Source organism: Oncorhynchus masou, chromosome 18, assembly GCF_036934945.1.
Source record: "Oncorhynchus masou masou isolate Uvic2021 chromosome 18, UVic_Omas_1.1, whole genome shotgun sequence".
NCBI lineage: Eukaryota > Metazoa > Chordata > Actinopteri > Salmoniformes > Salmonidae > Oncorhynchus > Oncorhynchus masou.
Genome location: NC_088229.1, coordinates 39,564,574 through 39,591,435, shown reverse-complemented (window position 1 = coordinate 39,591,435; position 26,862 = coordinate 39,564,574). Strand labels below are relative to the sequence as shown.

General features: G+C 39.9%; 1 protein-coding gene across 2 annotated transcripts in view; it reads right to left on the bottom strand.

Annotated features, from left to right (window-relative positions):
* LOC135504566 (helicase ARIP4-like) overlaps positions 1-20,305 on the bottom strand; it is a 65,518-nt gene extending 45,213 nt beyond the window's left edge. For both annotated transcript variants that reach the window (XM_064923271.1, XM_064923272.1), the window contains exon 1: positions 20,121-20,305. The gene's annotated coding sequence lies outside the window, so the exon portion shown is untranslated. The remainder of the gene's footprint in view (positions 1-20,120) is intronic.
* Positions 20,306-26,862: the final 6,557 nt, after the last annotated feature.

Sequence of the window (26,862 nt, the reverse complement as noted above, 5' to 3'; positions counted from 1 at the left end):
AACTGGAAGGTTGACAGATCAAATCCCCGAGCTGACAAGGTATAAATCTGTCGTTCTGGCCCTGAACAAGAAAGTTAACCCGCTGTTCGTTGGCCTTCATTGAAAATAAGAATTTGTTCTTAACTGACTTGCCAAGTTAAATAAGGGTAAAATAAAACAAGATTTTTAAAATAAGATGAAACATGTATGACAACAGGTGAATTAAAACTCAGCAGGCTCAGGCAAGCCAAAACCCACATGGTAGCAAAAACTAACTAGCATAAATTGTTAACAAGTTAGAAATGATTTAATACACCTTGCTGTTGTGCGCACCGACGAAGAGCGGCATGGACAGACAGAACTAAAACTTTACTGATTGACATGTATGAAAACCTGGTTGAGACTAAAGAAATGAACAATGAAACAGCACAGCAAGTAAGCGATTGAATTATGCTTTACTGGTAATGGGGACATACGTAAATGCCAAAAATATATATTTTTGATCCGTGTGTGTGTGTGTAACTATAACTGTACTAGATTGCTTAAAAGTCAGCAAAAGTTTTAAATATTGCTTATTGGTATCGTTTTTTTGAGGGCATGGAAAATATCGGATATCAGCCAAAAATCTACTTTTTTATTTTATTTCTTATTATTTCTTTTTTTAATCAACCCAAAGAGGTCATTCAATTCAATATTCATCAATAATATATAAAAAAGAAGTTTCTGGCTAAAGAGACAAGACCAACAAGGGAAAGCCATGAACTAATAGTACAGGAAGATTGCAATAAAAACGATACTACAGAGATACAAAATAAGTTAATTTTTCCTCTAAGAACTTGAGGAACTTATTCAAGAATAATCTAATGTAATCTATTACAAAAATAAAGCAAACTGATGGAATATGGAGAAATATGCACAAAATTCTTCCTGACTCTCCAATACAGGAATGCTAACAATTTTCTTTTGCAGAAAATTTACTGAAGATGGAGTCGTCTATGATTCGCCGAATGATATTTTAAAAAGAGGAGGCTAATTATTTTAGGCAGATGTTATCTTTTCCGTCTCATCCTCTCCCACTGAATGAAGATTACGGTAAGGAGTTTTTTCCAAATAATATAAAAATGGAAGATTAACAAAAATGTACAGAGAGATCCATGTGAAGGTCAAATTACAGAAGAATAACTTTGAGGCTATTAAATCCTTTCAGTCTGGAAAAACCCCAGGGCTTGATGGCATACCGGTAGAGGTATATCAAGCTTTTTTGATATACTAAAAGCTCCATTGTTAGATTTCTATAGCAGTAGTTAAAACAATGGTAGTCTGCCAGATACTCAGCAGGAAGGTCTGATTTCTCTATTAAAACGAGACCCAGATAGCAAATCTAAAAAACTGGAGGCCCCTTACACTTCCATGTTGTGAACTTGTGACTCAAAAATACTAGCGAATTACATAGCACTCAGAATTAAAAGGGTTTTACCAGGTATTGTTCATCCTGATCAGACAGGTTTTTTACATGGACGATACATTGGAGGAAATATACGACAACTACTAGAAATAATAGAACATCATGAAACATCTAAGAAGCCAGGCCTGGTATTTATATGTGATTTTGAAAAGACATTTGATAAAGTACGACTGGATTTTATTTATAAAATGGCTGGATTTTTTCACATTTCGGTAATTCTCTTATAAAATGGGTAAAAATAATGTATCGCAACCCCAGGTGTAAAATAGTAAATAACGACTACTTCTCAGAGTTTTGAATTGTCAAGAGGATTTAAACAAGGGTGTCCACTGTCACCATATCTATGTGTTATGGCCATTGAAATGCTAGCTATGAATCAGATACAATATCAACATAGTATTAGAAATCCAAGGCTTAAAAACAAAGGTGTCCATATATGCCGATGACTCAAGTTTTATATTAAGTCCGCAAGCTAGAACCCTGCAATGTCCCATTGAAGATATGGATAACTTTTCTGTATTCTCTGGACTAAAACCTAATTATGATAAGTGTACAATATTACGTATTGAATCTTTTAAAAAATACAACTTGTACATTACCCTGCAGTTTACCTATAAATGGGCTGATGGTGAAGTAGACATACTTGGTATTCATGTTGCAAAATATATAAATAAGCTCTCCACAATGAATTTCAATAGACAACTTGTAAAAATAGACAATATCCTGCAACCATGGAGGTAAATACAGTGGGGCAAAAAAGTATTGTATGGCTCGAGCCCTCACCCTCCGATCCAACAGGTCCCAGACGTGCTCAATGGGATTGAGATCCGGCCTCTTTGCTGGCAATGGCAGAACACTGACATTCCTGTCTTGCAGGAAATCAACCATACTGCTCGTCCTGTGCGTGGTGGCATTGTCATGCTGGAGGATCATCTCAAGATGAGCCTGCAAGAAGGGTACCACATGAGGGAGGAGGATGTCTTCACTGTAACGCACAGCGTTGAGATGGCCTGCAATGCTGTGACACACCGCCCCAGGCCAGGACTGACCCTCCACCTCGAAATTGATCCCGCTCCAGAGTGCAGGCCTCGGTGTAACGCTCATTCCTTCGACGATAAACGCAAATCCGACCATCACCCATGGTGAGACAAAACCGCGACTTGCCAGTCCTGTCTGGTCCAGTGATGGTGGGTTTGTGCTCATAGGCGACATTGTTGCCGGTGATGTAAGGCAGATCCTCAACAGACAACAGGCCTACAAGCCCTCAGTCCAACCTCTCTCTGCCTATTGTGGACAGTCTGTGCACTGATGGAGGGATTGTGCATTCCTGGTGTAACTCTGGCAGTTGTTATTGCCATTCTGTACCGGTTTTGCAGGTGTGATGTTCGGCTGTACCAATCCTGCGCAGGTGTTGTTACACGTGGTCTGCCACTGCGGTGACAGTATGGACATTGCAATTTATTGCCCTGGCCACATCTGCAGTCCTCATGCCTCCTTGCAGCATGCCTAAGGCATGTTCACGCAGATGAGCAGAGACCTGGGCATCTTTCTTTTGGTGTTTTTCCATAGTCAGTGGAAAGGCCTGTAGTGTCCTAAGTTTTCATAATTGTGACCTTAATTGCCTACTGTCTGTAAGCTGTTAGTGTCTTAACGACCGTTCCCCAGGTGCATGTTCATTAATTGTTAATGGTTTATTGAACAAGCATGAAAACCGTGTTTAAACCCTTTACAATGAAGATCTGTGAGGTTAATTCGTAAAAATCTAAATATCTTTGAAAGACAGGGTCCTGAAAAAGGGACGTTTCTTTTTTTGCTAAATTTATATAATGGATATGAATTGGGTGGGTTGAGATTATTAAATATAAAAGCACTAAACCTCTAAAAGTTTCACTTATTCAAAGGTTTTACTTGAAACCTAAATGGTTCTCAAGTAGATTACTAAGAAAAGCTCATCCACTGTTTAAAATGTGCCTTTTTGCAGATGGCCGTGTCTCATTTTCAATTAATTGAAAATTATACTTTTTTCAAAGTATCTCTTTTTCAAACAAGAATTGCAGAGCTGGTTACAATTTCAATTTCATCCCCCTGAAAAGATATAGAACAAATATTATGGCTGAACTCAAATGTGCTGGTTGATAAAATACCTGTATTTATTTATGCATATCGGTGCATCCCTAGTTTAGATTCTTTCTTTGTCTTTAAGGCTGCAGCACCTATCTATCATCCTCATCTACCACCTTTTTAACCTGTCTCTCCTTTTTGACCTGTTCCCAACCTGTTCCCATCGCTTGAAAGGCAGTTATGTTGCATCCTTTATTTAAAGGCCAATTTCTATCTTACCCTGTTTATCAAGTGTTGGAAAAACTTGACAATCAACTGACTGGCTTTCTTGAGGTCTATAGTATTCTCTCTGGTTTGCAATCTGGTTAATGCTCAGTTTATGGACGTGTCACCTCAACCCTAGCATCAAAAACATAGCTCAGGCAGTAGGAAGCTCTCTCCATGTATATGCAGATGATACAGTCTTGTACTCAGCTGGCCTCTCTCCGGATTTTGTGTTAGATGCTCTACAACAAAGCTTTGACTGTCACAACTTTCTCTGCCCTTTACCTTGGTTTTTGCGGTGTTCAAAACAAGGTTATGTGATTTGGTAAGAAGAATGCCCCTCTCCCCACTGGTGTGATTACTACTTCTGAGGGTTTAGAGCCTGAGGAGCAAGTTACATCATACAAGTATTTGGGAGTATGGCTAGACGTTACACTGTCCTATTGTCAGCACATATCCAAGCTGCAGGCCAACTTTAAAATCTAGACTTTCATCTATGGTAATCGCTCCTCTTTCACCCCAGCTGATAAACTAACCCTGATTCAGTTGACCCTCCTACCCATGCTAGATTACGGAGATCAGCAGGTAAGGGTGCACTGGAGCTGCTTGATGCACTTCACCATTCGGCAATCCGATTTTCCACCAATGCTCCTTTTTATTTATTTATTTTTATACCTTTATTTTACTAGGCAAGTCAGTTAAGAACAAATGCTTATTTTCAATGACGGCCTAGGAACAGTGGGTTATTTTTTTAAATTTTATTTTACCTTTATTTAACCAGGCAAGTCAGTTAAGAACATATTCTTATTTTCAATGACGGCCTGGGAACAATGGGTTAACTGCCTGTTCAGGGGCAGAACGACAGATTTTGTACCTTGTCAGCTCGGGGATTTGAACTTGCAACCTTTCGGTTACTAGTCCAATGCTCTAACCACTAGGCTACACTGCTGCCCCTTATAGGATACATCACTGCACTTTATAATCCTCTGTAAACTGGCCATCTCTGTAAACCTGACGCAAGACCCACTGGTTAATGCTTATTTATAAAAGCACTCCTAGGCCTCACTCTCCCCAGTCTGAGATTACTACTGCATGTCTCATCCTCACACACACACACACACACACACACACACACACACACACACACACACACACCCAAAGCGCACACATCCCTGGGCCACTCCTCTTTTCAGTTTGCTGCAGCTAGAACAAGCTGCAAAAAACACTCCAACTGGACAGTTTTATCTCCATCTCTTCAGTCAGAGACTCAAATCATGGACACTCTTACTGACACTTGGGAGTATTTTGCATGATGTATTGTTGTCTCTACCTTTTTTGCTCTTTGTGTTGTCTGTGTCTAACAATGTTTGAACTGTTTGTGCTGCTACCATGCTATGTTGTAATCTTAGGTCTCTCTTTATATAGTGTTGTGGTGTCTCGTCATGATGTGTTCTGACCTACGTATTTTTTTATCCCAGACCTATCCCCACAGGAGGCCTTTTGCCTCTTGGTAGGCTGTCACTGTAAATAATACATTTGTTCTTAACTTCTCTAGGGTAGGGGGCAGCATTTGCAATTTTGGATGAAAAGCATGCCCACATTAAACTGCCTTCTACTCAGGCCCAGAAGATAGGACGTGCATATAATTAGTAGATTTGGATAGAAAACACACTAAAGTTTCCAAAACTGTTAAAATAATGTCTGTGAGTATAACAGAACTGATTTCGCAGGGAAAAACCTGAGAAAAATTCATTCAGGAAGTAGAATTATTTTGTTTGTTGTAGTTTTCTATTCAATGCCATTACAGTATCCATTGACTTAGGACTCAAATTACAGTTCCTATGCCTTCCACTAGATGTCAACAGTCTTTAGAAATGGTTTCAGGCTTGTATTTTGAAAAATGAGGGAGTAAGAGCAGTCTGAATGAGTGGACCCTGCCATGTCAGAGCTTTTTCATACGCGCGGCTGAGAGTGCCTTTCTTGTTTACCTTTTATATTGACGACGTTATTGTCCGGTTGAAATATTATAAATTATTGAGGCTAAAAACAACCTGAGGATTGAATATTAACTGTTTGACACGTTTCTATGAATTTTACAAAAACAAATTTGATTTTTTTTTCTGCCTGTTGTGATTGCGTTTGAGCCTGTGGATTACTGAAGAAAACGCACGAAAGAAACTGAGGTTTTTGGATATAAAGAGACTTTTTTCAAACAAAAGGAACATTTATTGAATAAATGAATGTCTTCTGAGTGCAAACATATGAATATCAAAGGTAAGTGATTCATTTTATCTCTATTTCTGACTTGTGTTACTCTTCTACTTGGCTGGTTACTGTTTCTCATGACTTGTCTGCTGGGCTATGTTCTCGAATAATTGTAAAGGTATGCTTTTGCCGTAAAGCATTTTTGAAATCTGACAGTGGTTGGATTCACAAGAAGTTCATCTTTAAACCTATGTAAAATAGTTGTATATTTTCTGAATTTTTAAAATGAGTATTTCTGTATTTGAATTTGGCGCTCTGCAATCTCACTGGATGTTGGCCAGGTGGGACGCTAGCGTCCCACATACCCTGGAGAGGTTAACGGACTTGCCTAGATAAATGAAAAAAGGTGCAGAGAGGACCCCTCCTTCCCTTCCACTATTCAGTGTTGCCAACTTAGCGACTTTGTTGCTATATTTAGCGAGTATTCAGACCCCTCTAGCAACACATTTTCAAAAAAGCGACTAGCGACAAATATAGTGACTTTTTCTGGTGTTATTGGAGACTGACGTGAAAGCACTATCGTTCTTACTATTCTCAACGAGCAGCAGGTGCTGCTGTGGGCCCCACCCCTGTCCCAAAGCCCTCACAGGCGGCCCAGTCCTCACGCAGCAGTCCCTCCCAGCTGCAGTCAGAGCAGGAGATGTTCACCCCTCCGCGTCCAGACTGCAAATGATTTGCGTATGCGGGAAGCCGCCGCTGGCTGATCCCACCCTGGTTTACTTACATTTTTTTTTAAACCTGAATTAGGGCCAGACTAGTTACCATCATTTTCTCACATTGCCATTGACAGTTTTTTTCTATTGTCTCTTTTTGGTCCAAATGCTATGGTTAAAAATGTTCATGTTTTACTGTGACTTGTTGTAGGCTCTTACGTGGACCATAAGGTTAAAAAACAAACCAAATTAAGAAAACTAAACTAAGTAACTCCGCCAGAGTGTCTCTTTTGGATCACTTTTGCCGGTCCCAAGCCTGGATAAAGGAGGAGGGTTGGAATTGTGACATAAAAAAAACAACAACAAGAATGCCGAAAGTTCATTTGTAGTTCTAAACATATTTAGGGTGTTTTTACTCACTTTTTGTCTCTCTCACGACGTTATTCCTCTCCTACAGCGTCCATCACAATTACATGGCCAATTATGCAAATTAGACGATGGCGTCATTTAGCGACTTTTAGGACAGCCAATAGCTACTTTCTTTACTGAGGAGTTGGCAACACTGCACTATTCAAAGCACACACACACACACCAGGGAGCCGGCCAATTGTCCGGGAGAAGAAAGAAAATCCCTTTGTAAAATATATATTTTTTTTGCCTAGTCATTGATGGAAATACCAGTCAATGGAAATACACTTGACCGGTCATGCTTATAAACGGCTTGTAAACGGAAAATCTGTCAGATGGCGCAAGAGAGCTGTTGCCAGAGCTTCTCAAACTGCTCATTTGTTGCTGCTGGAATGAAGCGTGCTTTTATAATCATTGCGTAACAATTCTAAGCGCAACCGCGTGTTAACTGTTTAAGGCCACGATTAAAAATAGCTACCATTTTAATTTCAACTGGTAATTGAAGCGCGATCCCATTCGCTATTCAAGTGCATATAGGCAACGGTAGGCAGGCTTCAGCGCTTCACACACACCACTTTACAATGAGCTGGAGGCAGTACGTATTTTCAAACGTATACTTAACTGTTTGAAACCTAAAAGTTTTACATTACGAGGCATGTCTTACCTTGCGTCAAATTAAAATCCATGGAAACATAAAGGCAATTTTATAAAGAGACTTACTTCCATATGACATTAAAACCAGTAGCCTATTTCTCTCTGGTTCTAAAATCAACTATCTTTCATTGTCTAGTAGCCAAAGGCACAATCCCAGTCATATTAGCAACCTATGCTAGTTGTTGCATCTGTACATATCCCCTCAACATTTTTAACAGATATTTTAATCTCTGTCACAAGAAACCACTTTTTACAACAGTGTTTCCCGCTAATTGCATTGTGGAGCAAACATTTGCGCGTAGTTTACTGCCTTGTGTGCATTACTGCGCTTATAATGTGAAGAAATAGTATATCAACATTTTAAGCTAAACGTTCTGATCCGATGCATAAGACTCATTGCTTTTTAAAGCGTATTTTTTATGCAGCCTGTTGGCCTACTGGTTGTATTATTTTGGGATATCACCCCACAACTGTCCCAGAGTCTGTTTGGAATAGGCTATTTTTTTCCTCGCAAAAAAACGACAAACTGACCAATAGAATAACGTTGTTGCTATGAAAGTGAACTGTGTCTACGCGTGATAAGGGGTGTATTCATTCCGCCGATTCTGTTGAAAAAAAAGTTTTTTTAGATGGACGCAAAACAGAACAAAAACGTGGATAAACATCTGAATTTGTCCAATAGAAACTCTTTGTTTGCAACTGTTGGACTAATGATTACACCCTATATCAAGCTAGATGAAGGCAAGAGTATGTAAGGTGGTATTGAATGTCACTGTCTGTCGCCTGAAATGTGTCTCCACCTGTGTCCACCTACATTGTAAACTTTCATTCATAGGCTTGGTTGTTGAAACCTCATGATGGGTATAGGGAAAATTTGAGAATCATGTAGTAGCCTAAACCTATCACTGTTACATTGAGCTGGGTGAATGGAATATGAATGAGTCATCCAATATGCTGTAATAGAAATAAGGCCAAACATACAAAGAAAAAAATAAACTGTCCTCCCTCATCTTAAACAGCACTGACTTGGCCTTATGTAATGGAAAAACAATACATCACTCCTTGTGATGTAATGCAATTAACAGTCTTTGCATAACTGGGCAGCAGAGAGAGGCAGAGCTAGAAGTATATGCCAAGGCTAACAATGTGTCAGGGTTGAATTACGATACACTGTTTACTGACAGGACCAGACCTGTAGACACAGTGAGTCCAATCATGTCTAAGGGCATTCCTACCTCACAGAAACACTGGGATACATACAGTACAACCCCAGTTACATTAAAGGGGTATGTGTACGGTTTTTATAGGGCTCTCAAATCTCACTTATTTTTTTATATAGGACATCCAATTTTGTTGTTTTTCTAAGTCCGCAATAATGTTTAAACCACATCAGGAGACAATTTTTTAAGCCTGGGAAAAATTGAAGAATTTTCCATTTTTGGATGTAGTCACCCGGTGTTGCTGTAGCGCTCGTGTGATTGCAAAGTTTGCAAAAAAATGGCCACTGGATTGATGCAAATAATCATGATTTCATTCTGCCAGCTACTTTGTAGTTAACATTACATAGAGAATATTTCTGGGAAAGCCTTTCCACCTCTACCAGAAGGTTACTATTAGCATAATCGCTACCAGCTACACAAAGTGTAGACCTGCGTGTGCGCCGCCCACATACACAGAGACAGGGCTATTCCTGTGCAGTTACAGAAAGTTGCATGAAAATACGAAACACTAACGCATTTTGTTCATGTCTTATGATTCTCTTGGGCAAACAATTACATTTTCTAATAAGGTCAATGATTTAATAAAAATGTCCTATTAAGTTCAATGCATATTTTTATATTCAACAGAAACAAAGTAAAAATGGTTCAACTTTGTTTCCATTGGACATGCCATACAGATAATGGGATTTTAATTCATTATATGAAGAGTGCCTTGGTCCTCCTTTCTTTTTGATGACCAATTTACTCCTTTTACCAAAGAGCACCTTCTGTCTACCAAAATCTACTATTGTGTACCTTAGCAGCGCTTCCCCATTTCCTTTTTTTCTACATATTTTTTATATCGTTGAATTCTGTTAAATGTCTTTATTCCGGATTTTATAGGGCCCTATGTTTATCCATGTACACTGTGTATACCAGGGATAGCCAACCTTTTCTAGCATGAAAGCTAGTCATTTGTTTTTTAGATTTCAAATAGGAATATTCTGCTCTTCACCACTCCCCTGCAACTCTTTGCCGCAACTCTTCCCCAGGTCCTTAGCGTACAAGAGAAAGTAGTGCCCTACATTTTCTGCCAATACACATGTTAAAAATAATGGTTCATAAACTCTAAAGGGGGCCCTGTAAAATGTGATCTTTTCCCCCGAATTCTGGTTGATATTTTCCCAAATGATATTCTCACTTTTAGATATTTTTTTTGGGGGGGGGTGAGGTTCACTCTCAAAATTACAATTGTTCATAGAGGAACTAAATTCCCCTTTAATTGTGCATCTAGCGAGTGAGGTATGTGCCATATTAGCTATGGTTCTGAAGGCTAAAATTGAATGTACTTTCCGATTTGTTTGGCGAGCTACTCATAGGTGGGCTGGTAACTCACGATCGACCTGTTATAGACCCCAGGTGTACACTATAGTGCAGGAGTTAGTCTTCAATTGACATCTTAATGATACCAGAGGGCCTGGATGAGAAACATTGCACTAACTTCAGTTATAGTTAGTCAAAAACCTATTTGTGATTTAGCCAACTCTGTTGTATTTGTTGTCATGCTAGATCACATAGGCTATCCTAATGGCTAGCATCAACACATGTTTTTCATTTAGGACTTAGCTAAAGCATACAGGTCTGGCAATCAGGCTAGCAGATTTTGCTTTAGGCTCCTTTTGATAAAAACAACTATAGAGAGGGAAAGAAACCCTCATCTTTCTTCCTTTCCACAACTCCTCCTGTGGGGTTTTCACTGATGAATCGTACTGCTGTTTTGTCAAAGAAATACTGTAGACAAAGAAGCGGCCCGAACACACACACAAAAGATGTAAAACACAAACAGACTAGAGGGAAGACTTGTCAGAGTTGTGGATCCCTGGGAAGAGTCAAACAGCAGAATGAAAGACGCTGGCAGCAGCTTATTCCTGAAAGGCAAAGGTCTCATGATGCATTTTCGAGCTCATCACTCAGCTTGGTGAAATTAAATTCACATCACTCACAGCCTTTTTCTGTGCCAATGCAGTGCATACCATCGTGATCCAACCCAGCTTCAATGTCAGGTTAGCCGACACAACCGTGAGCAAAGAGCTTTTAAGGAACTTTCTAAAACACAGACGCTAGGTAGCTCATAGAACACAACTTCCAGCTATAGAGACTTGAATTCAAGGAAGAAAATTATGGTTGGTGGGAAGAGGATAGCAATGGAGGAATTATCCGTAACAAAAGAGCAAGCTAATTGGAAGGTTAACAATGACCTTGTTAGCTTCCCAGGAAGGGATTGGGTCACTGTTTCAATTCTACAGGGAGAGGGGCTGCCTTTTCAGACAAGACACAACAAGCCCTATTCACCGGTACATGACCTTGGTTTGTGAAACGATTGTATAGAAATATATGGTTTGTGTATAATATAAGTGTCTCTTTCTCCATGTAGAGTATGGGGGAAAAACTGCACTACCCCTCACGAAGATCAACGGGGGAAACCAGTCAATGTAGTGACCACATGCCTGGGAATTGAGAAACTGAAATTCAAAGAAAACACGACAACAGAGAATGTTCTTTTTGCACAACCTGAACAAGGTTTGGGCATTATACTGTATCCCGGGGTATTTTGGAAAAAAAACACACAAAAAACAGAATGGTTTTCAATACTGTCAAGCTTTTATAAATACATTTGAATATTTGCATCTACTTTTTAAGTAAATACCTGTAGTCAACTTGTGCAATACGGTGGAAGATAAAGTAGATCGCTGTCTTCATTTTACATGTCACAATTTTTCATTATGAAGCTTACTGGTAGTGCCCAGTCATGTGGCGTTTGTTTCCAAGCACACAATGAGACCGGAGACTTGTGAGTAGCTCACTGTTGTGCAGCTCGCACCAGGTGATCTAGTTACCGTATGGAATTAACAACTAAATGTTTGACAGGTAGATTTTTATAAATATTAACTGTTTAAAATGTGCTAAATGTTCTGCAGTTGCACAATTGGTTTGCTAATTCAGTAGCTTGTTAGCTATCTGGCTAAGTGGTTAGCTTCTTCCAAAATCCAGCTTTGCTTGTTAACAGCAGAGAATCCCCTTCGGGATCAAGAGCCTTGCTGTCAAATGTTTGTTTTGTGCATGCAGAAAACTGAGTAGCATTTTTAGGCCAGAGCTTCGTTAGCATTCTCTATGGGGACTCTCCATGTACTTGTTAGCAATGCTAACCTTCAGATTACAAAAGCTCAGTGGGATTTGAAAATAGCGCCCGTTGTGTTCAGTGTCAGTATGACCAAATATCCCGCTATAGCACAATGTCATTATGATGGCAATACATCATCATGGATACCGCCCATGCCTAAACTGATCTATTGCAATGTTGATCGCCATATCTTGCAGATGTTTTACAAATCTGTCCTGGAGAGTATCATTTGGCCTGTTATGTGCAAGACCAAACTGCAGCAACACATAAAAACAGTGGGCAAGATAAATGGTATAGGCCAAGAGTCGGCCAACAGCCAGTACACAAATCTCATACTCCAAAAACATGACAAACATACTACGGAAGTATAAATCTAAAAAGGACAGTGCCGACTTCCTCTTAAATTCACCCAAAGCAGCCGCAGCCTGACTGGGGGGAAAATACTTATTGAAAAGAAACAAATAGATACAGGGACTTTCAGCCATTAGGCTGTATAATGGAAAGACTTAGCAAAGACTATTGATTGGTTTGAAGGGAGTGTTGATTGAACATCCACTGTAAATATGTAACCCATTGCACTTTTCATATCAATTTTATTGTGTACCATTCTGTGTTTGTCTTTTAAGCACATGACCAAACAAATTTCCCCCTGGTGGGATAATAAAGTAATAAAGTTAATCTAATCTAAGGAGTTATGACATTTCAAACATGCATTGTATCCTCGTCCTGAATGAATCCCCGGCAGCAATGGAGACCATCTGGGACGGGTTGGGGGAGGGGTTGAGGTCTGGTTGTCTCGTGTCCTCAAAACCCACATGCCAAACGAGGGAGGGAGTACATAGACTAAACCCTGCTAAAATAGGGCCACACAACATCATCTAGATTCTAGATGAGGTAACGCAGGGTCAAGGGACACCACAGACATGGTCAGAAGGATATGAGCCAAGCCCCCAGCACCCTCAGGACAGCGCCAGAGTCCAGGCCAGACCGCAGCACCCTCAGGACAGAGCCAAACAGCCGGACTGGAGGTCATGGGGGACAAGGCCACCAGGCTGGAAACAGGAAGCGAGAGGAGTCGCATAGGGCTGCAGTTGGGACTCCTTAAAAACACGACACTTTGATACAGCTACGCACAGAAGTTTATTTTCGTAGCAGGTTAGGAGAGCATTTTCTCGAACCTTAACCAAATTCTCCTAACATGCTACATTAATTCTCCTAACCTGCGAAAAAGTCCCTTCCGGTTATGCTGTCTCAAAACACGAAGCGGCGTTGACTTCTTTCGGAAAATTAGCCTCAGTGTTGGAAACAAACATTATGTTGTCATTCAGAATTACATGTATTTACACTGAGTGTACAAATCATTAGGAACACCTTCCTAATTTTGAATTGCACCCCCTTTTGCTCTTAGAACAGCATCAATTAGTCGGGGCATGGACTCTACAAGGTGTCAAAAGTATTCCACAGTTGTGTCAAGTTGGCTAGATGTCCTTTGGGCAGTGGACCATTCATGATACACACGGGAACTGTTCAGCGTTAAAAACCCAGCAGCATTGCAGTTCTTGACACACTCAAAACAGTGCACCTGGCACCTATTTCCATACTCCGTTCAAAGGCACTTAAATATTTTGTCTTGCCCATTCACCCTCTGAATGGCACACATGCACCATGCAGATTTCAATTTCTATAGGCTTAACATGTGTCCTCCCTTTCATCTACACTGTTTTTAGTGGATTTAACAAGTGACATCAATAAGGGACCATAGCTTTCACCTGGATTCACCTGTTCAGTCTAATGGAAAGAGCAGGTGTTCCTAATGTTTTGTACACTCAGTGTATTTTACAAGCTAGAGCACACAATATTTTACAAATGCATGTTTTTGAAAAGGACCAAAGAGTTTGATCTGCCTCATGTTTTCATTTTCGCCTTGGAAAAAAAAGATAGAGATACTGGTATTGTCCCCGCCATAGAATCTCGCTACAGTTTCCTCGTCACTTCCTCACACATATAAACACACACGTTGAGATAAAGGCACACACACACATAATGTGAGATGTCACACACCTCTGTGTGTCTACCATGTCCCTTAGGGTGGTGGTGGTGGTGGTGGTCGGGGGGGGGGGGGGCAGGGTTTGTCGAGTTAATTTTGTACGTGTCGTGTTGCCTAAGCCACTTCAACACAATGGTTGCAACTCTCTTCCACCAAAAGAGAAAGAGGGAGTGAAAGGCATTTTTTCATCTGCGAAGGCAAGAAAAGTGAAGGGGGGTGGGGGGTGGAGAATGCTTAAGGAGGCCACTGAAACGAAAGACAGCTGCTTATATAAGCTGACTTACATAAGAGCTGGCTAATGCCTCTGTTATTTACAAGTAAAGTTTTACGAGATATGCTTAAACAAAGATGCACACACAGTTAGGCATGCACGTCAGTGTAGGTTGAATGCCCTGTTCCTGCTTGTCCTTATAAAATCACAAAAAGGAAATCCAGCAGTGAACATTGAAATGGGCCTAGTTCCATACTACAGTACAGTATACAGTCCAGGGCACAGTGGGAAGTCCCCTCTGATGTCCAGAGACCTGTCTGTCTCCCAGGGCACAGAGCCTCAGTCGGGCACTTTGATGAACACCTAAAGGGCATGCATCAAAAGGGACACATAGGGGGAAGTGGGCAGTGTAGCCCTTCTGATGTATAGCTAAATATGGATGTGAGTCTGACCCTTTGATACAGTCGGTCTACAATGTGGTGTACCTCCAAAACTCTTTGTATCAGTAACCTCTACCATTTCATCACTAAGTAAAGATTGAAAAAATTACTTTGACAAGCTCAACTTAAGCTGATCAATTTGTTTGTATAAACAAAAAAGGCATGTTGGGTAAGACTAAACTATCTACAGAGAGAGAAAAAATATATAAAAGTAATGTCATCAAACAATTGTTTTGCTTTGGTGGTTCATAACGTAAATAGATTTAACAACACCCCCCCCCCCTCCCCAAATACACATAATAGCCAGTAGAGCTGGCCGATACAGAGAAAAATCCATAACAATAAACTGCCTGAATTTATGTGATAATGATCAATAGAACATGTGACCAGATTCAGAAAACTAGGCGTATGTCACAAGTCACTACTTCACAGGGGAGCCGTTTGAACGTAATTGTTTTTTTTTTAAATCAAAATGTGTTTTTTGGGCAGAAATGCCTTCTTGAACATGTGAACTTTCATGTGCCTTAATAACAAACTTGTACGCCATCTGTAAATACGAATACAATTGTTAAATTATGAGCCTTGTTGGTTAAGCCACAGAAAAAGTGAGCAACCTTCCCACTAGCCATGATTGACTGAGATAATGAGTGGGCTGGACATGCCGACAGAGGAGTTTGGATTGGTTTGCCATAGAAGCTCATCAGTCTGTGTTGGTAATCCTGTCGAAAACGGTAAAAAAAAAAACATATTGTGTAGTGGAGCTGCATAAAAGTGTGGCTCACGTTTTGATATCAGTGGAATTAGAGTATGATCGCTAAAGAGATGGAGGAAACACCTGTCTCCGGATTACATCTTCAAATGCACAATGATGTATACATTTAAGATAAACATGTAACGCTAGACAAATTGACAGAAAGTGGTTTCATTTCAAGCTAGCGTACTGTTCGCTAGCTAGCTAACCTTAGCTGGCTGGCTCCCTAGCTGACGTTATCATTTGTTTCCCAGAGTCTTGTGCTGTTCTAATAAGAGCCTAATGTTATCTAGCTAACATTGAACATGGTTGGTTTGCTCTCAGCACTGTGGCATTGTTGGCACTGTTTATTGTTTAACTTGTTAACGTTGGTTGGCTGGCTCGTTAGCTAAAGTTACGAGACGTGTGTACAACACCCATCAGTAAATGTCTGCAAACAAGCGTATTGCAATTGTTGCCAGCAGAGCTTCAAGTGTGTGTGCTTCGAGAGAGCGAAACGAGATAGGTGGAGCTAAAGCTTAGGGTGTGAACGATGCTGAATGGGCATAGACAAAGAAGCGCTCTTCACTAGATAGCAAAACATTCAAAGGTGTTTTTCTGAAAAGTGAGTTTACAAGTTGATCAACTTTCGAAGCAGGATTACTTTCCCATTGTTCTACAAATGCAGTGTATGATATACCAATTTCTAGCTCAGAGTCGCTACTTTCATAATGTAATAAACACCATTTCAAAATATTGTTACATAAGACCAAATCCAGGTGTCGAGTCACATATGTTTATAACGTTAAAGAGATTATCTGGTACTTTTGTATACTCTTTAGCCAGAAGTTCTGAAAGTAGCCCTCATGGGCCAAGAGTGGTCCCAGGAAATTGCGGAACACGTCACATGTGCAGATATGTGCACCACGTCATTGCGCGCTCGCTCGCTCTGCTGTGTGCACCTTGCTAGCGATCACTAAAATGGCGACGGGTTGAAGCTCATTCGCTAGAACTCGAAATGCTAGGGGGCTGGCCCACGTGGGAGAAAATGTAGGGGAAAAGGCTCGGTAGGGCTTCCAGAAAAACAGTCACTTTCAAATGTTGTGGCTAATTAAGGTAAGACAGTAATTCTGTTCATAGATTATGCAGGTATGAACTACATATTGACACATCCAGCCCCAAAGCAAGAGGTTTAAAAAAAATACTTGGTAGTTGCCAAAGTACCTGAGCAGGTCTTTAATGTGCACCACAGTTTTATCTTTTAAACTACTACTACTAGTAGTTTGATGGTTGTGGTCATCAATTGTCCCATTAACAATCACCCATGTTAGCAAACATTTCATTTCAAACGTCACATTTCTCTATTATAGGCTACTTATCGTAATGAACGATATCAGCAAAACTACTGCGATCGGTGTCAATAATGTTCCGTTTGTCGTGCCAGTTCTAGTACCCAGATAGATCATTAGCTTACATTCAGCCTAGTGGCGAGGCAGGCAGACGGGGGCAGATTGAAAATAGCTCCCTGATGACTCTATTAAAAGCTTCTCCGTTTGTGACCCGCTGCGGTGAACAATGCTGACCCCGGGTCCCCAAGGTATTTTTAGGAGATAAACCCAATGCCAACAGAGGATTTTCTAAAACAGGAAGCCTAATCCCCTCCCACGTACCTGAGGAACAGACACACGTCACCAAACTCCAGAGATATGTAAGGCCACACAATTCTATTGTGTCATTTTTTTTGTTTTTTTTTTAAATAGGTTGTACAACATGACTATCTTCTCTACACCAATAAACTATAGTGGATGTGAAAAAAACTATGATCTGAGTGAGCAGAGAAGAAGTACCATCAATCGGGTTTTAGCAAAGGGTCACTTGGACACAACAGACGGATTCGGTAAGGAAGGAGAACTAAAAGGAGTGGTCTGGGAGGGGATTGTATATCCCTGTGTGGGTTGGTGGGGACAAACAGGGTTTCTGTTGAACAATCCCTTGCTCACTGGTACATCATCAACAGTGGTGCTGTCGCCTAGGTTCGGACAGACACCCTACCTTCCCTTACCATTCAAACAGACTGCTTGTATACACTCAGCAGACAGACGGACACCATATCCAGCGACCCACATGTACCCAAAGAGATGGGCATACACACATGCACAACCCCTTCCCATCTTCTATTCAACGCACAAACGTGCACACACACACACACACTATACGAAGTAAAAACAAAGATATCTTAAGTTGTTTTTAAGTTGTGAATGTTGAGCAGTTATAGAGATAGGGAGATGACCTAAAAACATTTAAATCAGCAGCCTTAAAAGTGCCAGAACGACAGGCTATTATATCAATGACCTTAGCCTCTAAATATTTTAGACTGTTCCATCAAGAAACAGGCAAAAACAGTGGTCTTATTTATTTGGTTTCAGAAAGCGCTCAAAAAGAGCTCTTCAACGGACTCGGCGGTCAACTGGCGTCTTGACAAAGGACCCCTGTGGATCTTAGAACAGTTAGCCAATAAAATGACAAGATTGTGCACATAAAACATGCATTTAACAATATCCTGAGTGAATTAGCTAGTGACTAGTAATTGAAAAACTAAAAAATGGTCACTATAAAAATGTATTTGTTGGAAAATGAATCAATCAACGAAGCATCGCGGTCAAAAGAGAACCTATCTCCAAAAGTAAACATTTTCAGGAAATGGAAAACATGGACAAATTTGACCTCGAACATACACACAAAACAGTTAAGTGTTATAAAATCCCAGTCTTACTGGCAGCTACTCAATTACATAAACCAGAACATTCCAAGTATAAGAATCATGGTGATCCCCGTCTATGGACTGTCTGCTGGGATCTCATATAGGCCATGTGAGTGATATGCCTATATCTGTTCTGCTGGGCTCTCTTTTTGACCTCTACTTACTCTTCAGAGAAGCCTTTACCCAGGCGGAAAGATACCCCTCCACCTAGTACAGAACAGTACGTACCACGTACAGACCATTTGGACATAAATAATGGAGCTAGGGCGGATGAGGTTCAGCAAGAAGAGCAGAGATGGTGCAGCTCTAGAGCCATTTAGTGTATATTTCTACATGTGTCTTTACACCTGTATCAGGGACTTAGCCTGTTGGGTGTACGAGGGAGGGGACAGTGCACAAACCTCATGATTAAGAGGAGACAAGGAAGGGACAGAGTTTGGGGAGTTTGAGGGTGGAGATAAACAGGAGGAGGAGTGCTGCTCCTCTTTTCAGGCAGACAGGGAGTGAGGCGAGTGCGTAGGAGAGACAGTTGGGCTAGGTGTCATGTCACCCTCCCTCGCCCGCGGTCTCCCGCTGTGCTTGTTAGCAGGAACAGAGTGAGTGAGCGAGCGCCGGCAGCAGCCACCCTCGGACGCTCTAAAAGGAGAGGGCCTTTTAAAAATGTTCCCGACAGATCACATCTGGTATCCGTGTGTTGAACTGAGGGGAGAAAAGGCAGAGGGTATAGACATACTCTGAGCACATCGTTGTCTTGTGTTGGTCAAGACTTTTCAGCATGCACCAAGTGGGGTAAGAAAAGACACTTACGGCAATCACAAAGCTAATGGGGTGGTTGATTAAAGGTAAAGAAATCAACTGCTGCAGAAATCATCATGGCTGGTCAACATGACAATGGACATGGAGCTGATGTGGCAGCTTGAACACAAATTGACCAAAAAAAAATAGATTACAAGAGAAAAGGAGAAAGAAGAAGTGTGATGGACTAAAAAGACAGAACAGACAGTTTCTTCTTCACAGAACACGCAATGTTGTGCCTGGGACAGAACTGGGTTCAAATACTATTTAGGGTATTTCAATTACTTTCAAATACATCTGGGACTGGTAGATAGAGTTCATTACATACATGATCTAAAAGGGAGATTAAGCAAATGTACTGGAATTCCTTTCAACCAAATAAACTGTTAAAACCAGGGGATCAGGGCAGGGCAAAGAGCCTAATCACTCAGCACAACACACCTTTCAATCCCATTAACACCACATTTAGATAGTTGAATCTCTGGTAGGACTAAATCCCAATTCTTATTCTCGCAAAATATGGTTATTCAACAAAAAAAAATGGAGGTAAGATGTTGAGGCAGATAGACTAAATTACCTAAACAAAATGTACACAATATAACATAAGTTATATACGTTCTTGTGTCACATCAAAACAACACCGCCAAAACCACAGGTTAAACTAGTTTTGAATTTCAGATCTCACTGTTAGTATGCCATAATTATTATAACTCACTATTGGAAGTTAATTGTTATTTTGTCTGTTGTAGAATTGCAACAATAAACCATCCTCCATGACCAATGCTTTGCCCCCCCCGACTCGACTCCGGAACACGCTGACTGTCGTTACGAAAACCCACGCGTTTCATAACACGCGCTCACCCCAATGGCAATGCAGTCTGAACACCAGCGATGTGCACAAGGCTCCCATTGCCCAGTTGACACAGACAGCCAAAACACGACCCAATGTCCCCACAATGAAACCCCCACAATTAAATTAGGCATGTAAACGAAAAAAGTATGCTCACCTTTCGTATTCACTGCGTGAAAGGTCTTGAATAATTTACATTCAATTTTCAATAAATGTTCAGTTACATGCAGGTTGAAATTTCTTTAATCAGTTTTTTGAGGAACAGCGATGCTATCGGTCCCCTTCAGGAATACAAACAACAACAAAAAAACCAATACGAGAGTTCCGGAAACGCACTGCCAAAATGTTTAAACATTTCGACGAGGGGGAACAAATTGAGTGAGACACAGGGTCGAGTTTGCGTAACACATTAATATGAATAAAGTTAAATAATACATTAATTGTGCAAACTGGTTATTATTATGTTGATTCAAGTATGGTTTTGCTTTTGCTACACGTTGAGCTAAACTGCACTTTAAAAACAAACATGTAATATCCAATTGCTATACCATATAAATGAGGCAATATGATTAATTCGGCCTAAATATCAAACAGCCAAGAAGCATGGCCAAAGTCATAAAATGAACCAATTTTAAATTGTTGTCCAATTACTATGGGTTTTCAAGTTATGAAATGGAAGCTTTTACAATCTGATATGCTCTTCATTCCGACAAGCCCACATTTCCTCTATTCCTAAACAGTAACACATTTCATTCTAGGTTAATTGATCGAGGGAATTATATATATTTTTGCCATTATATTTGCAAGAGATTTCACCCAGTAGGTTAGTAGTCTACTGAGTAATGATCCGAAAAAAGTCTGCTGCCTAATTGAGAAATTGTCTCGTTCTTACGGCGCCCCCTACTGACCAATTATGTGAAGCGCCCCTTGATTTAGTTAAGGGCAATTCCAGGATAGAAGACTGACGCTGAGGCCCAGATTTTTTTACTTTTAAATGTATGCCAAACAAAAACCAGTCCTTCTACATATGCATTGCTTGCTGTTTGGGGTTTTAGACTGAGTTTCTGTACAGCACTTTGTGACATCTGCTGATGTATTTATAAAGCCCTTTTTACATTTGATTGATTGCAAAGTCAAACCAACCATACAACTTTATGCATTAGGATGACTTTAACAATTTAAACAGAACATTTCACAGAAACACATTTACTTGAAAACAGTCCAGATGCAAAGTTTGTTCACAGAATGACGGCACAAACGTCACGAACGCTTCATGCACTTCTTGTTCATTGCAGTTTGTCTTCTTTCTCTGTGAGTGACATTATACATACGGCCATATTAGTTTGAGCAACAAAAAAACAAACACGTTTTTCGACTGTGTGACTAATATTGTAACTATATACTAGTTTATTGATCACTAATACAATTGAAGTCAAAAGTTTACATACACCTTAGCCAAATACATTTAAACTCCAGTTTTTCACAATTCCTGACATTTAATCCAAGTAAAACTTCCCTGTCTTAGTTCAGTTAGGATCACCACTTTGTTTTAATAATGTGAAATGTCAGAATAATAGTAGAGTGATTTATTTCAGCTTTTATTTCTTTCATCACATTCCCAGTGGGTCAGAAGTTTACATACACTCAATTAGTATTTGGTAGCATTGCCTTTAAATTGTTGAACTTTGGTCCCAAAAATTTTGGGTAGCCTTCCACAAGCTTCTCACAATAAGTTGGGTAAATTTTGTCCCATTCCTCCTGACAGAGCTGGTGTAACTGAGTCAGATTTGTAGGCCTCCTTGCTCGCTCACACTTTTTCAGTTCTGCCCACAAATATTCTATAGGATTGAGGTCTTTGTGATGGCCATTCCAATACCTTGACTTTGTTGTCCTTTTTCTTTGAAAGACTTGTGGATGTCTTGAAGATTTGCAGCCAAGTTGTCTTGAGATGTTGCTTCAATATATCCACATAATTTTAGTCTCTCATAATGATATCTATTTTGTGTAGTGCAACTGTCCCTCCTGCAGCAAAGCACACCCACAACATGATGTTGCCACCCCAGTGCTTCACGGTTGGGATGGTGTTCTTCGGTTTGCAAGCCCCCCCTTTTTTTCCCTCCAAACATAAATGGTCATTATGGTCAAACAGTTCCATTTTTGTTTCATCAGACAAGAGGACATTTCTCCAAAAAGTACAATCTTTGTCTCCATGTGCAGTTGCAAACTGTAGTCTGGCTTTTTATGGTGGTTTTGGAGCAGTGGCTTCTTCCTTGCTGAGCGGCCTTTCAGGTTATGTCGATATAGGACTCGTTTTACTGTGGATATAGATACTTTTGTAGCAGTTTCCTCCAGCATCTTCACAAGGTCCTTTGCTGTTGTTCTGGGATTGATTTGCACTTCGCACCAAAGTACGTTCATCTCTAGGAGACAGAACGTGTCTCCTTTCTGAGTGGTAGGACAGCTGCATGGTCCATGGTGTTTATACTTATACATAGTATTGTTTGTACAGATGAATGTGGTACCTTCAGGCGTTTGCAAATTGCTCCCAGGGATGAACCAGACTTGTTGGAGGCCTACAATTTGTTTTCTGAGGTTTTGGCTGATTTCTTTTGATTATCCAAATATGTCAAGCAAAGAGGCACTGAGTTTGAAGGTAGGCCTTGAAATACATCCACTGGTACACCTCCAATTGACTCAAATTATGTCAATTAGCCTATCAGAAGCTTCTAAAGCCACAACATAATTATCTGGAATTTTCCAAGCTGTTTAAAGGCACAGTCAACTTAGTGTATGTAAACTTCTGACCCACTGGAGTTGTGATACAGTGAATTATAAGTGAAATAATCTGTCTGTAAACGATTGTTGGAAAAATTACTTGTGTCATGCACAAAGTAATGTCCTAACCGACTTGCCAAAACTATAGTTTGTTAACAAGTATTTTGTGGAGTGGTTGAAAAACGAGTTTTAATGACTTTTAATGACTTTTAATGAACCTAATGACTCCAACCTAAGTGTAAACTTCTGACTTCAACTGTATGTAACCACAATCTTTTGGTCACTCTGTCTCAATACAATTGGTCACCAATCACATTATGTTTTGTATTCCCATTATGACTGGTCCCTGAACACATAGGAGGCCATTTTGAAATGTATAAAAAGCTCCTTCAATGTTCATTCTAAAACCACTATAGAGCCCCACAGTGGAGGTGTAGTAATACCCATAAAACCTAGCGGTAAAACAGGGAAATGGTTCCAATTGTTTTTCCACTATTAATTTTTCCCATAGAAAATTTTAGAAACACTTAATATAAGGGCTGTTATTCGTGTAGGCTTACCCTGGCGAGACTTTTTGATAACCATGTAAATCTCTCTCGGACAAGGGTCTTTTATCAATATATTTGCCTCTACTTAATCTCAGATTTGAAAATGCTAATTAGCATCAATGTAGACTTCATACAAGACTACAAATCCCAGCTTGCTCCTGCATGTCATCTCTAGCAGACACCTTTGTGAACAGGTATTGTGTCAATTTAAAACTTGCAAAAGATAGTTCACAGAATTTTCAATTTGAAGAAATGTTGGCAATTTATGAATTACTAAATTTAGCAAACATAATCCAGAGATTATTACCTTTGCCTCCATTTGGTAGTCTCATCCATTTTTAGGTCTTTATGATAGCCACATTAGCAGCTAATTAGCATTTCATTTTTAGGGGATGAATACAGGCGAATATTGATACAGTGCTTTCGGAAAGTATTCAGACATCTTGACTTTTTCCATATTTTTTATGTTAGTCTTATTCTAAAATGGTTTAAATAAAATAAAACATCTCAGCAATCTACACACAATAACCCATAATGACAAAGTGGAACCGGGTTTTTAGACATTTTTGCAAATGTATTAAAAATAAAAAAACAGAAATACCTTATTTACATAAGTTCTCAGACCCTGTCCTAGAGGGATAAACACAGTTCTCAAAACATCACGCCAGGGTAAGCATACACAAAACAAAGTCTTTATTTTAAGTGTTTCTATATTCCCTTATGAAGAAAAATTAATGGTGGAAAAATGATTGGAACCATTTCCTTGTTTGACTGTTAGGTTTTATGGGTATTATGACTCATTCCGTGGCACTCTATTCTAGAAGATACAAAAAAGCTCTGAAAAATATATATCTTTTTGGGACACATTTAACCCCTTATTTTTGTTGCAATTTCTATTCATTTGTATAGGTTACCTTCAGACAAGTCCCGTGACACTCCGCAAAACAATGAACACCTTCATGTTTGTGAGTCATCTTTCCATAGAGTGGTGAAATAGACATTTGTGAGAAGACCGATTTTCAGAATGTTCTAATAACTGCTGTAGCTCGGTCACTTTCCACCACAGTTGCGGAAGGCCGACATAGGCGGATGCGGTGGACCATATATCTCTTAGTTAAACTAACTGATTTTGATGGAGATTTTATTATGCTACTTGGATTGAAGAATGGGTTTGAAAGCCCGAGCTGACGAGGTGAAATAAATCTCTGTTCCCTTGAGCAAGGCACTTAACCCCAGTCGCTAAACCAAGTTTAGTAATTTACTAAGATGTATAGCTGTATTTCAATAGCCACAACCATAGAAGCCATCAGTCCCGAGAAACCATCAGCATCACCACACTGGAAAGTAAAAAAAAAAATATCAATTTCCACTGCCCTCCCGAGTTGCCAAACCTTCACTTTGCGCGTCAATTCATGCACCTGGTTGGAGAGTGAAGTAGCAGCAGTGTTCATTTCCGTTCTAACAAGCAGACAGAATTGATCTGTGAAAAGCATTAATTAGCCAATCAACAGCTAAATTAAATCAATGTAATCATTTCTTCTTCTTAACTTGCAACGATTGCTTTGTTTCTCCGCAACAGCGCTTCGATAATGTTACGTGTTTGGAGTGCAATCGGAACACGTTTAGTAAAGGGCGTGGAAGCTACTGAAGAAAGTGAGATAATTGGAAAAAGATGAGTCATGACGAGTTTCATGACTCTGGAACTCATGATGAGGTTTGTGAGTGGAGCCTTTTGTAGCTCCATATGGCTCCTCTACAAACTGTACCTTCACTAGCATTCAGACCAGTGCCTTATTCCACATTTGTTTGTGTTACTGCCTGAATTAAAAATGGATTAGATATATTTTTCTCACCCATCTACACACAATACTCCACTTTTTTGTTTGTTGACAAATTGACAAAGTGAAAACATGTTTTTAGAAATGTTAGCAAATTTATAGAAAATGAAATACAGAAATATATCATTTACGTAAGTATTCACACCCCTGAGTTAAATGTTAGAATCACCTTTGGCAGCGATTACAGCTGGGAGTCTTTCTGAGTAAGTCTCTAAGAGCTTAATACACCTGAATTGAACAATATTTGCCCATTATTCTTTAAAAAATCTTCAACCTCTGTCAAGTTGGTTGTTGGTCATTGCTAGACAGCCATTTTCAAGTCTTGCCATAGATTTTCAAGCCGATTTAAGTCAAAACTGTAAGTAGGCCAGTCAGGAACATTCAATGTTGTCTTGGTAAGCAACTCCAGTGTATATTTGGCTTTGTGTTTTAGGTTATTGTCCAGCTGAAAAGCAAATTAATCTCCTAGTGTCTGGTGGAAAGCAGACTGAACAAGATTTTGCCTGTGCTTAGCTCCATTCCATTAATTTTTTCTTAAACTCCCCAGTCCTTAAGGATTCCAAGCATACCCATAACATGATGCAGCCACCACTATGCTTGAAAATATGGAGAGTGGTACTCAGTAATATGTTGTTTTGGACTTGCCCCAAACATAACACTTTGTATTGAGGACAAAAAGTGAATTGTTTTGCCACATTTTTTGCAGAATTGCTTTTATGCCTTATTCTGTATAGGCTTCCTTCTTTTCACTCTGTCAACTAGGTTAGTATTGTGGAGTAACTACAATGTTGTTGATCCATCCTCAGTTTTCTCCAATCACAGCCATTAAACTCTGTAACTGTTTTAAAGTCACCATTGGCCTAATGTGAAATCCCTGAATGGTTTCCTTCCTCTCCGGCAACTGAGTTAGGAAGGATGCCTGTATGTTTGTAGTGACTGGGTGTATTGATACACCATCTAAAGTGTAATTAATAAGTTCACCATTCTCAAAGAGATATTCAATGTCTGCTTTTTTTTACCCATCTACCAATAGATGCCCTTTGCAAGGCATTGGAAAACCTCCTTGGTCTTTGTGGATGAATTTGCATTTGAAATTCACTGTTTGACTAAGGGACCTTACAGATAATTGTATGTTTGGGGTACAGTGATGAGGTATTCATTCAAAACTCATGTTAAACACACTTACTGCACAAATAGTGAGTTCATGCAACTTATTATGTTAAGCACATTTCTACTCCTGAACTTATTTAGGCTTTCCATTACAAAGGGGTTGAATACTTATTGACTCAATACATTTCTGTGAGGAGCAACGCTGTTAGAGACAAGAAGCAGGTACATGGAGGGAACATTTGATTATCAACGGACATGGAACAGGACAGCGTCTGGACACGAACACATAACGACATTAATGCAGACACAGGGAACAAACGGGGGAGCAGACAGTTACAGACGGGGCAATCAACAAAGGGAAGGAGTCCAGGTGAGTCCAATGAACACTGCTGCGCGTAATGATGGTGACAGGTGTGCGTAATGAAGGGCAGCCTGGCGCCATCGAGCGCCAGAGAGGGAGAGTGGGAGCAGGCGTGACAATTTCAGCTTTTCATATTTGCATTAATTCGTAAAAAATGTAATTAAAACATAATTTCACTTTGCTATTTAATCAATGTTAAATTCAGGCTGTAACACAACAAAATGTGGACAAAGTCAACGGGGGTGAATAATTTCCGTGGGCAGTGCA